The sequence below is a fragment of the Cherax quadricarinatus genome, chromosome 11 (genome assembly GCF_038502225.1).
Source record: "Cherax quadricarinatus isolate ZL_2023a chromosome 11, ASM3850222v1, whole genome shotgun sequence".
Classification (NCBI taxonomy): domain Eukaryota; kingdom Metazoa; phylum Arthropoda; class Malacostraca; order Decapoda; family Parastacidae; genus Cherax; species Cherax quadricarinatus.
Window position 1 is genome coordinate 19,715,889 of NC_091302.1, and position 10,765 is coordinate 19,726,653.

At 45.3% G+C, this 10,765-nt stretch overlaps 1 non-coding gene across 1 annotated transcript; it reads right to left on the reverse strand.

The window, feature by feature from the left end:
- Nucleotides 1–10,463: 10,463 nt before the first annotated feature.
- TRNAV-UAC (transfer RNA valine (anticodon UAC)) lies at nucleotides 10,464–10,536 on the reverse strand. Its single transcript has one exon. It is a non-coding gene; the product is annotated as a tRNA-Val (tRNA).
- Nucleotides 10,537–10,765: the final 229 nt, after the last annotated feature.

Here is a 10,765-nt window from a genome sequence, read left to right on the forward strand (position 1 = left end):
GCAGCATCCCAGTAATGAAACTGTGGCATCCCAGTAATGAAACTGTGGCATCCCAGTCCTGAAACTGTGGCATCTCAGTTCTGAAACAGTGGCATCCCTCTCTTGAAACTGTGGCATCCCAGTAATGAAACTGTGGCTTTCCAGTCCTAAAACTGTGGCATCCCTGTCCTGAAACTGTGGCATTCCAGTCCTGAAGCTGTGACATCCCAGTAATGAAACTGTGGCTTTCCATTCCTAAAACTGTGGCATCCCTGTCCTGAAACTGTGGCATTCCAGTCCTGAAACTGTGACATCTCAGTCTTGAAACTGTGGCATCCCAGTAATGAAAATGTGGCATCCCAGTCCTGAAACTGTGGCATCCCAGTAATAAAATTGTGGCATCCGAGTAATGAAACTGTGGTATTCCATTCCTGAAGCTGTGGCATCCCAGTCCTGAAACTGTGGCATCCCAGTAATAAAATTGTGGCATCCGAGTAATGAAACTGTGGTATTCCATTCCTGAAGCTGTGGCATCCCAGTTACAAAACAGTGGCATCCCAGTAACGAAAATGTGGCATCCCGGTCCTGAAACTGTAGCATTCCAGAAATGAAACTGTTGCATCCCAGTAATGAAACTGTCGCATCCCAGTCCTGAAACTGTGGCCTCCAAGTAATGAAACTGTGGCATCTCAGTCCTGAAACTGTGGTATCCCTGTAATGAAACTGTGGCATCCCAGTAATGAAACAGTGGCATCCCAGTCATGAGACTGTGGCATCTCAGTCTTGAAACTGTGGCATCCCAGTCCTGAAACAGTGACATCCCAGTCTTGAAACTTTGACATCCCAGTCCTAAAACTGTGGCATCCGCGTAATGAAACTGTGGCATCCCAGTAATGAAACTGTGGCATCCCAGCCCTGAAAATGTGGCTTCCAAGTAATGAAACTTTGGCATCCCAGTCCTGAAACTGTGGCATCCCCGTAATGAAACTGTGGCATCCCAGTAATGAAACTGTGGCATCCCAGTAATGAAACTGAGGCATCCCAGTCCTGAAACTCTAGCCTCCAAGTAATGAAACTGTTGCATCTCAGTCCTGAAACTGTGGCATCCCAGCAATGAAACTGTGGTATCCAAGTAATGAAAATGTGGCATCCCAGTCCTGAAACTGTTCTATCTTAGTCTTGAAACTGAGGCATCCCTGTTCTGAAAATGTGGTATCCCAGTAATCAAACTGTGGCATCCCAGCAATGAAACTGTGGTATCCCAGTAATGAAAATGTGGCATCGCAGTCCTGAAACTGTTCTATCTTAGTCTTGAAACTGAGGCATCCCTGTCCTGAAACTGTGGTCTCCAAGTAATGAAACTGTGGCATCTCTGTCCTGAAACTGTGGCATCCCAGTCCTGAAATTGTGGCATCCCAGTAATAAAACTGTGGCATCCCAGTAATGAAACTGTGGCATCACAGTCATGAAACTGCGGCCTCTATGTAATGAAACTGTGTCATCTCAGTCCTGAAACTGTGGCATTCCAGTCATGGAACTGTGGCATCCCGGCAATGAAACTGGCATCCAAGAAATGAAACTGTGGCATCCAAGTTCTGAAACTGTGGTACCCCAGTCCTAAAACTGTGGCATCCAAGTCCTTAAACTGTGGCATCCCAGTCCTGAAACTGTGGCACCAAGTCCTGAAACTGTGGCATCCCAGTCCTGAAACTGTGGCATCCCAGTCCTGAAACTGTGGCATACCAGTCCTTAAACTGTGGCATCCCAGTCCTGAAACTGTGGTACCCCAGTCTTGAAACTGTGGCATCCCAGTCATGAAACTGTGGCATCCCAGTCCTGAAACTGTGGTATCCCAGTCCATGAACTGTGGCATCCCAGTCTGAAACTGTGGCACCCCAGTCCTGAAGCTGTGGCATCCCAGTAATGAAACTGTGGCTTTCCAGTCCTGAAAATGTGGCATTCCAGTCCTGAAACTGTGGCATTTCAATCCAATCCTGAAACTTTGGCATCCCAGTAATGAAAATGTGGCATACCAGTCCTGAAACTGTGGCATCCCAGTAATGAAACTGCGGCATCCCGGTCCTGAAACTGTGACCTCCCAATCCTTAAACTGTGGCATCCCAGTAATGAAACTGTTGCATTCGAGTAATGAAACTGTGGTATTCCATTCCTGAAGCTGTGGCATCCCAGTAATGGAACTGTGGCAACCCAGTAATGGAACTGTGGCAACCCAGTAATAAAACAGAGGCATGCCAGTAATGAAAATTTGGCATCCCGGTCCTGAAACTGTGGCATTCCAGAAATGAAACTGTTGCATCCCAGTAATGAAACTGTCACATTCCAGTACTGAAACTGTGGCCTCCAAGTAATGAAACTGTGGCTTCTCAGTCCTGAAACTGTGGCATCCCTGTAATGAAACTGTGGCATCCCAGTAATGAAACAGTGGCATCCCAGTCATGAGACTGTGGCATCTCAGTCTTGAAACTGTGGCATCCCAGTCTTGAAACTGTGACATCACCTTATTGAAACTGTGGTATCCCCGTAATGAAAGTGTGGCATCCCAGTAATGAAAATGTGGCATCCCAGTCCTGAAACTGTGACATCCCTATATTGAAACTGTGGCATCCCAGTCCTGAAACTGTGACATCCCTATATTGAAACTGTGGCATCCCAGTCCTGAAACTGTGACATCCAAGTTCTGAAACTGTGGCATCCGCGTAATGAAACAATGGCATCCCAGTAATTCAACTGTGGCATCCCAGTCCTGAAACTGGGGCCTCCAAGTAATGAAACTTTGGCATCCCTGTCCTGAAACTGTGGCATCCTCGTAATGAAACTGTGGCATCCCAGTACTGAAACTGTGACATCCCAGTAATGAAACTGTGGCTTCCCAGTCCTGAAACTGTGTCATCCCAGTCCTGAAACTGTGTCATCCGCGTAATGAAACTGTGGCACCCGCGTAATGAAACTCTGACATCCTTGTATTGAAACTGTGGCATCCCAGTCCTGAAACTGTGACATTCCAGTCCTGAAACTGTGTCATCCGCGTAATGAAACTGTGGCATCCCAGTTCTGAAACAGTGGCTTCTAAGTAATGAAACTTCGGCATCCCAGTTCTGAAATTGTGGCATCCCCGTAACGAAACTGTGGCTTCCCAGTAATGAAACTGTGGAATCCCAGTAATGAACTGTGGCATCCCAGTCCTGAAACTGTTGCCTCCAATTAATGAAACTGTTGCATCTCAGTCCTGAAACTGTGGCATCCCAGCAATGAAACTGTGGTATCCCAGTAATGAAAATGTGGTATCCCAGTAATGAACTGTGGCATCCCAGTCCTGAAACTGTTGCCTCCAAGTAATGAAACTGTGGCATCTCTGTCCTGAAACAGTGGTATCCCAGTCCTGAAACTATGGCATTCCAGTCCTGAAACTGTGGTATCCCAGTCCTGAAACTATGGCATCTCTGTCCTGAAACAGTGGTATCCCAGTCCTGAAACTATGGCATCCCAGTTCTGAAACTGTGGCATCCCAGTAATCAAACTGTTGTATCTTTGTCATGAAACTGTGGCACCCCCGTAACGAAACTGTGGCATCCCAGTAATGAAACTGTGGTATCCCAGTAATGAACTGTGGCATCCCAGTCCTGAAACTGTTCCCTCCAAGTAATGAAACTGTGGCATCTCTGTCCTGAAACAGTGGTATACCAGTCCTGAAACTATGGCATTCCAGTCCTGAAACTGTGGTATCCCAGTCCTGAAACTACGGCATCTCTGTCCTGAAACAGTGGTATCCCAGTCCTGAAACTATGGCATCCCAGTTCTGAAACTGTGGCATTCCAGTAATCAAACTGTGGCATCCCAGTAATGAAACTGGGGCATTACAGTCCTGAAACTGTGGCCTCCAAGTAATGAAACTGAGGCATCTCTGTCCTGAAACTGTGGTATCCCAGTCCTGAAACTATGGCATCCCAGTCCTGAAACTGTGGTATCCCAGTCCTGAAACTGTGGCATCCCAGTCCTGAAACTGTGGCATCTCAGTCCTTAAACTGTGGCATCCCAGTCCTGAAACTGTGGTACCCCAGTCCTGAAACTGTGGCACCCCAGTTCTGAAACTGTGGCATCCCAGTCCTGAAACTGTGGCATCCCAGTCCTTAAACTCTGGCATCCCAGTTCTGAAACTGTGGTAGCCCAGTCCTGAAACTGTGGCATCCCAGTCCTGAAACTGTGGCATCCCAGTCCTGAAACTGTGGCATCCCAGTCCTTAAACTGTGGCATCCCAGTCCTGAAACTGTGGCATCCCAGTCCTGAAAATGTGGTACCCCAGTCCTGAAACTGTGGTACCCCAATCCTGAAACTGTGGCATCCCAATCCTGAAACTGTGGCATCCCAGCCCTGAAACTGTGGCATCCCAGTCCTTAAACTGTTGCATCTCAGTCTTGAAACTGTGGCATCCCAGCAATGAAACTGTGGTATCCCAGGAATGAAAATGTGGCATCCCAGCAATGAAACTGTGGTATCCCAGGAATGCAAATGTGGCATCCCAGTCCTGAAACTGTTGTATCTTTGTCATGAAACTGTGGCATCCCCGTAACGAAACTGTGGCATCCCAGTAATGAATGAAACTGTGGTATCCCAGTAATGAACTGTGGCATCCCAGTCCTGAAACTGTTGCCTCCAATTAATGAAACTGTTGCATCTCAGTACTGAAACTGTGGCATCCCAGCAATGAAACTGTGGTATCCCAGTCCTGAAACTATGGCATCTCTGTACTGAAACAGTGGTATCCCAGTCCTGAAACTATGGAATCCCAGTTCTGAAACTGTGGCATCCCAGTAATCAAACTGTGGCATCCCAGTAATGAAACTGGGGCATCCCAGTCCTGAAACTGTGGCCTCCAAGTAATGAAACTGAGGCATCTCTGTCCTGAAACTGTGGTATCCCAGTCCTGAAACTAAGGCATCCCAGTCCTGAAACTGTGGTATCCCAGTCCTGAAACTGTGGCATCCCAGTCCTGAAACTGTGGCATCTCAGTCCTTAAACTGTGGCATCCCAGTCCTGAAACTGTGGTACCCCAGTCCTGAAACTGTGGCATCCCAGTTCTGAAACTGTGGCATCCCAGTCCTGAAACTGTGGCATCCCAGTCCTCAAAACTCTGGCATCCCAGTTCTGAAACTGTGGTACCCCAGTCCTGAAACTGTGGCATCCCTGTACTGAAACTGTGGCATCCCAGTCCTGAAACTGTGGCATCCCAGTCCTGAAACTGTGGCATCTCAGTCCTTAAACTGTGGCATCCCAGTCCTGAAACTGTGGTACCCCAGTCCTGAAACTGTGGCATCCCAGTTCTGAAACTGTGGCATCCCAGTCCTGAAACTGTGGCATCCCAGTCCTTAAACTCTGGCATCCCAGTTCTGAAACTGTGGTACCCCAGTCCTGAAACTGTGGCATCCCAGTAATGAAACTGTGGCATCCCAGTAATGAACTGTGGCATCCCAGTCCTGAAACTGTTGCCTCCAAGTAATGAAACTGTTGCATCTCAGTCCTGAAACTGTGGCATCCCAGCAATGAAACTGTGGTATCCCAGTAATGAAAATGTGGCATCCCAGTCCTGAAACTGTTGTATCTTTGTCATGAAACTGTGGCATCCCAGTAACGAAATCGTGGCAACCCATTAATGAAACTGTGGCATCCCAGTCCTGAAACTGTTGCCTCCAAGTAATGAAACTTTGGCATCTCTGTCCTGAAACAGTGGTATCCCAGTCCTGAAACTATGGCAATCCAGTCCTGAAGCTGTGTTACCCCAGTCCTGAAACTGTGGCATCCCAGTAATCAAACTGTGGCATCCCAGTAATAAAACTGTGGCATCTTTTTCCTGAAGCTGTGGTATCCCAGTCCTGAAACTATGGCATCCCAGTCCTGAAACTGAGGTATCCCAGTCCTGAAACTGTGGCATCCCAGTCCTGAAACTGTGGCATCCCAGTAATGAAACTGTGGCATCCCAGTCCTGAAACTGTGGCATCCCAGTCCTGAAACTGTGGCATCCCAGTCCTGAAACTGTGGCATCCCAGTTCTGAAACTGTGGCATCCCAGTCCTGAAACTGTGGCATCCCAGTCCTGAAACTGTGGCATCCCAGTCCTGAAACTGTGGCATCCCAGTCCTGAAACTGTGGCATCCCAGTCCTGAAACTGTGGCATCCCAGTCCTGAAACTGTGGCATCCCAGGCCTTATTAACTTTGTCAAGTGTAAATATCCTGCCTGAGGAAACAAGTGCTGCCTGTGTACACATCTCAGAACAACCACAAGTAAGTCTGATATAAAATATATGTTGTCGCTGGAGCAGCAGGAAAAATCTCACTGAAAATAAACTGTGTTTTGTCGTTTTCTTTAATTTTTTTTTTTTTTTTTTTTTTTTGGGGGGGGGGGGGGGGGTTGTGAGTTAAAACTTGTCGCTTTATTGCCGCATTTCTTATTTTGCTGATAAGATTCAGTACTATTTATAAATTATGTTATGCTTTTCAAATATCTTTTTAAAAAATACATGTAATATGAAGAATTATTTGAAAAGTGCTTTCCAAAACTCTTTCATATATTTCAATCTCTCACTGTTATACTTTTGTTAACAGCCAAACACTAAGGTAACTGTTTGTTATAATTGTGACTAGTATATTGGTTTTACCTCGAGTAAATTACTAGTTATGAAAACTAAGAAATAAAGAAGAGATATTGGTTGTATCAACAGACTTCTATGAATGGTTTCACTTATTTTGTTCTCTTTCTTCGTGAAAAAAATTGTGAAATACTAGTATCATAATAAAAGGACCTGCCTAGTATGGGCCAACAGGCCTACTGCAGTGTTCCTCCTTTCTTATGTTCTTAATAATAATAATAATAATAATAATAATAATAATAATAATAATAATAATAATAATAATAATAATAATAATAATAATAATAATAATAATAATAATAATAATAACAATAATAATAATAACAATAATAATGAGAAGAAGAAGACCAAGAAAAGTAGAAACAAGAAGAAGAACAACAACAAAAAGAAGTAACAGAAGACGAAGATGATGAAGGTTAATCCACTACTCAAAATTCCCACGTGCACGCGAGAGAGTTTTACAGAAAATTATCGCCAATTTGGGCACACGCTCTGAAAAGAGGCTCGCCACCACCAGCCTATATTATTTGATTTTTTTTATGATTGCCATTGTTACATTACATGGTATTGTATAATAGAAATCTTCAAGTATTTTCCATCGAAATTCCTTCATTTGTCTGATAACAATACGTAGTACTCTATCTACATTTCATGACCGTGAAAAAAGTCCCATTAACCACATTGATGAGGCCTTCTGAGTGCTGTTGTGGGTATATTGATGATATCATCTGGGTGCTGTTGTGGGCACATTGTTGAGACCGTCTGTGTGCTGTTTTGGGGACATTGATCATCTGGGCACTGTTGTGGGGACATTGATGAGACCATCTGGGTGCTGTTGTGGGCACATTGATGAGACCATTTGGGTGCTGTTGTGGGCACATTGATGAGACCATTTGGGTGCTGTTGTGGGCACATTGATGAGACCATTTGGGTGCTGTTGTGGGCACATTGATGAGACCATCTGGGTGCTGTTGTGGGCACATTGATTAGACCATCTGGGTGCTGTTGTGGGCACATTGATGAGACTATCTGGGTGCTGTTGTGGGCACATTGATGAGACCATCTGGGTGCTGTTGTGGGCACATTGATGAGACTATCTGGGTGCTGTTGTGGGCACATTGATGAGACCATTTGGGTGCTGTTGTGGGCACATTGATGAGACCATCTGGGTGCTGTTGTGGGCACATTGATGAGACTATCTGGGTGCTGTTGTGGGCACATTGATGAGACCATTTGGGTGCAGTTGTGGGCACATTGATTAGACCATCTGGGTGCTGTTGTGGGCACACTGATGAGACCATCTGGGTGCTGTTGTGGGCACATTGATGAGACCATCTGGGTGCTGTTGTGGGCACATTGATGAGACTATCTGGGTGCTGTTGTGGGCACATTGATGAGACCATTTGGGTGCTGTTGTGGGCACATTGATGAGACCATCTGGGTGCTGTTGTGGGCACATTGATGAGACCATTTGGGTGCTGTTGTGGGCACATTGATGAGACCATCTGGGTGCTGTTGTGGGCACATTGATGAGACCATCTGGGTGCTGTTGTGGGCACATTGTTGAGACCGTCTGTGTGCTGTTTTGGGGACATTGATCATCTGGGCACTGTTGTGGGGACATTGATGAGACCATCTGGGTGCTGTTGTGGGCACATTGATGAGACCATCTGGGTGCAGTTGTGGGCACATTGATGAGACCATCTGGGTGCTGTTGTGGGCACATTGATGAGACCATCTGGGTGCTGTTGTGGGCACATTGATGAGACCATCTGGGTGCTGTTGTGGGCACATTGATTAGACCATCTGGGTGCTGTTGTGGGCACATTGATGAGACCATCTGGGTGCTGTTGTGGGCACATTGATGAGACCATCTGGGTGCTGTTGTGGGCACATTGATGAGACCATCTGGGTGCTGTTGTGGGCACATTGATGAGACCATCTGGGTGCTGTTGTGGGCACACTGATGAGACCATCTGGGTGCTGTTGTGGGCACATTGATGAGACTATCTGGGTGCTGTTGTGGGCACATTGATGAGACCATCTGGGTGCTGTTGTGGGCACATTGATGAGACTATCTGGGTGCTGTTGTGGGCACATTGATGAGACCATCTAGGTGCTGTTGTGGGCACATTGATGAGACCATCTGGGTGCTGTTGTGGGCACATTGATGAGACCATCTGGGTGCTGTTGTGGGCACACTGATGAGACCATCTGGGTGCTGTTGTGGGCACACTGATGAGACCATCTGGGTGCTGTTGTGGGCACACTGATGAGACCATCTGGGTGCTGTTGTGGGCACACTGATGAGACCATCTGGGTGCTGTTGTGGGCACATTGATGAGACCATCTGGGTGCTGTTGTGGGCACACTGATGAGACCATCTGGGTGCTGTTGTGGGCACATTGATGAGACCATCTGGGTGCTGTTGTGGGCACACTGATGAGACCATCTGGGTGCTGTTGTGGGCACACTGATGAGACCATCTGGGTGCTGTTGTGGGCACATTGATGAGACCATCTGGGTGCTGTTGTGGGCACATTGGGTCTATGCTCATAACCAGTTTCCCTCGTAGGTCTTTCCTTTTAACTTATCCATAGCCATTCATACTTTTGCTTCTTATTTGTGAATCTTTTTTTTTTTTTTTTGCATATTGACCTATCTCACACTCTCAGAGTTAATGTATCTTCAAGTAGCTAGCCACGTCTTTAACTGCCTACGTCCTTAGAGTTTCAGGATTTATTGTGATTCTTATAACGCCAGTTTTATCATGTCCTTACAGCAGGTTGGTGATCTCTGTAAACAAATTATTCCATAATTCGTTCCAAAATTCGGGTAGATCCCTCCTTACATTTGAACCTTTGAAGAAATGCCCAGCCACTTTTCCGGTAAAGCATTCCAGCTTTTAAACTAATAAGTTTTTTACTTTGCATAATTTACATACTTGGGTTCAAAGAAGTATGGCTGCATAAGATTAACTGCTTAGGGGTGACGACGCCAATCTCCTTCTTGTTCTACCTGTATATACAGTGTAGCGTCGACCGATTTTTTTGCTGCGCAACTAATACTTGCCAAGTATTCCAGTAAAAGAATAAGGTCATCATGGCGCTTTAGCTTAATTCACATAACTATGGCTTTGAGTAGCTCCTCTATCAACATTCTCATAATTTTCGTAATAACTGGAAACTTCCTTCTCATTAGCCTTTTCAACATGCCTCTAAATACAGATGCCAAAATCTCTTATAAACCGGACTATGTTCTCAGTGAGCCCATTCATGAGCATAATCACTCTACCTAACCAGGCAGTTATATCTGAAAGAAGTTTTGGATATGTCCACTGTATTTCATTGCAATCTTCTGGAGTTGTTGATCACCTGTAAAAATAAAGGGGGGGGGAATATTTCACCAAGTTTCATGACTTAATTTTTTTTACCACGCTCATACCAGTCTTGATGGAGTCAGGATGTACTCGTGACATATCAGTTAACGATAGACTGCTTTTAAGTTTACTCAGGTGTACACAAATACAGTTACATAGATTATCATACAAAGCAGCTTATGTGTAGAGAACCTAGGATAACCCAAAGAAGTCAGATATTCAAAACTCAAGCAAAAGTGGAAACTCTCTGCTTTCTATTGGTAAGCCATGCCTCTGTCAATGCTAGAACATTACCTCCTATACAATGAGCTGCCACTTTTCTTAATTAAGAGTCTCTTGTGAGGTACTGTATCGAAGGCTTTACTGAAATCCAAATAAACAATATCATATTCTTGAGTGACTTATTTTCCACTGGGGTCCTTTAAATACTCAAAGTGAGGAAATTCTCTCGCCAGGACTCGAACCTGGGACCTTCTGCGTGTAAAGCAGACGTGATATCCACTATACTACTAGAGCTCTGTGGAAGGGATTTTCTCACGTTTACGATGTTAACATGCATTCTTTCCAATGAACGCCGGACAAAAATCACACTTAACATTATCCTTCAGGAACAAATGGCTATTCTCACTGGCTCTCTATAGTGGCACAACCTAAAGGCCAAGGAATTGTAGTGGATGAATCTGCTTCAATACGAACTATGTTAACATCTCTCTCTTCAGAACCATTCTTTCTGTTAATTTCATAT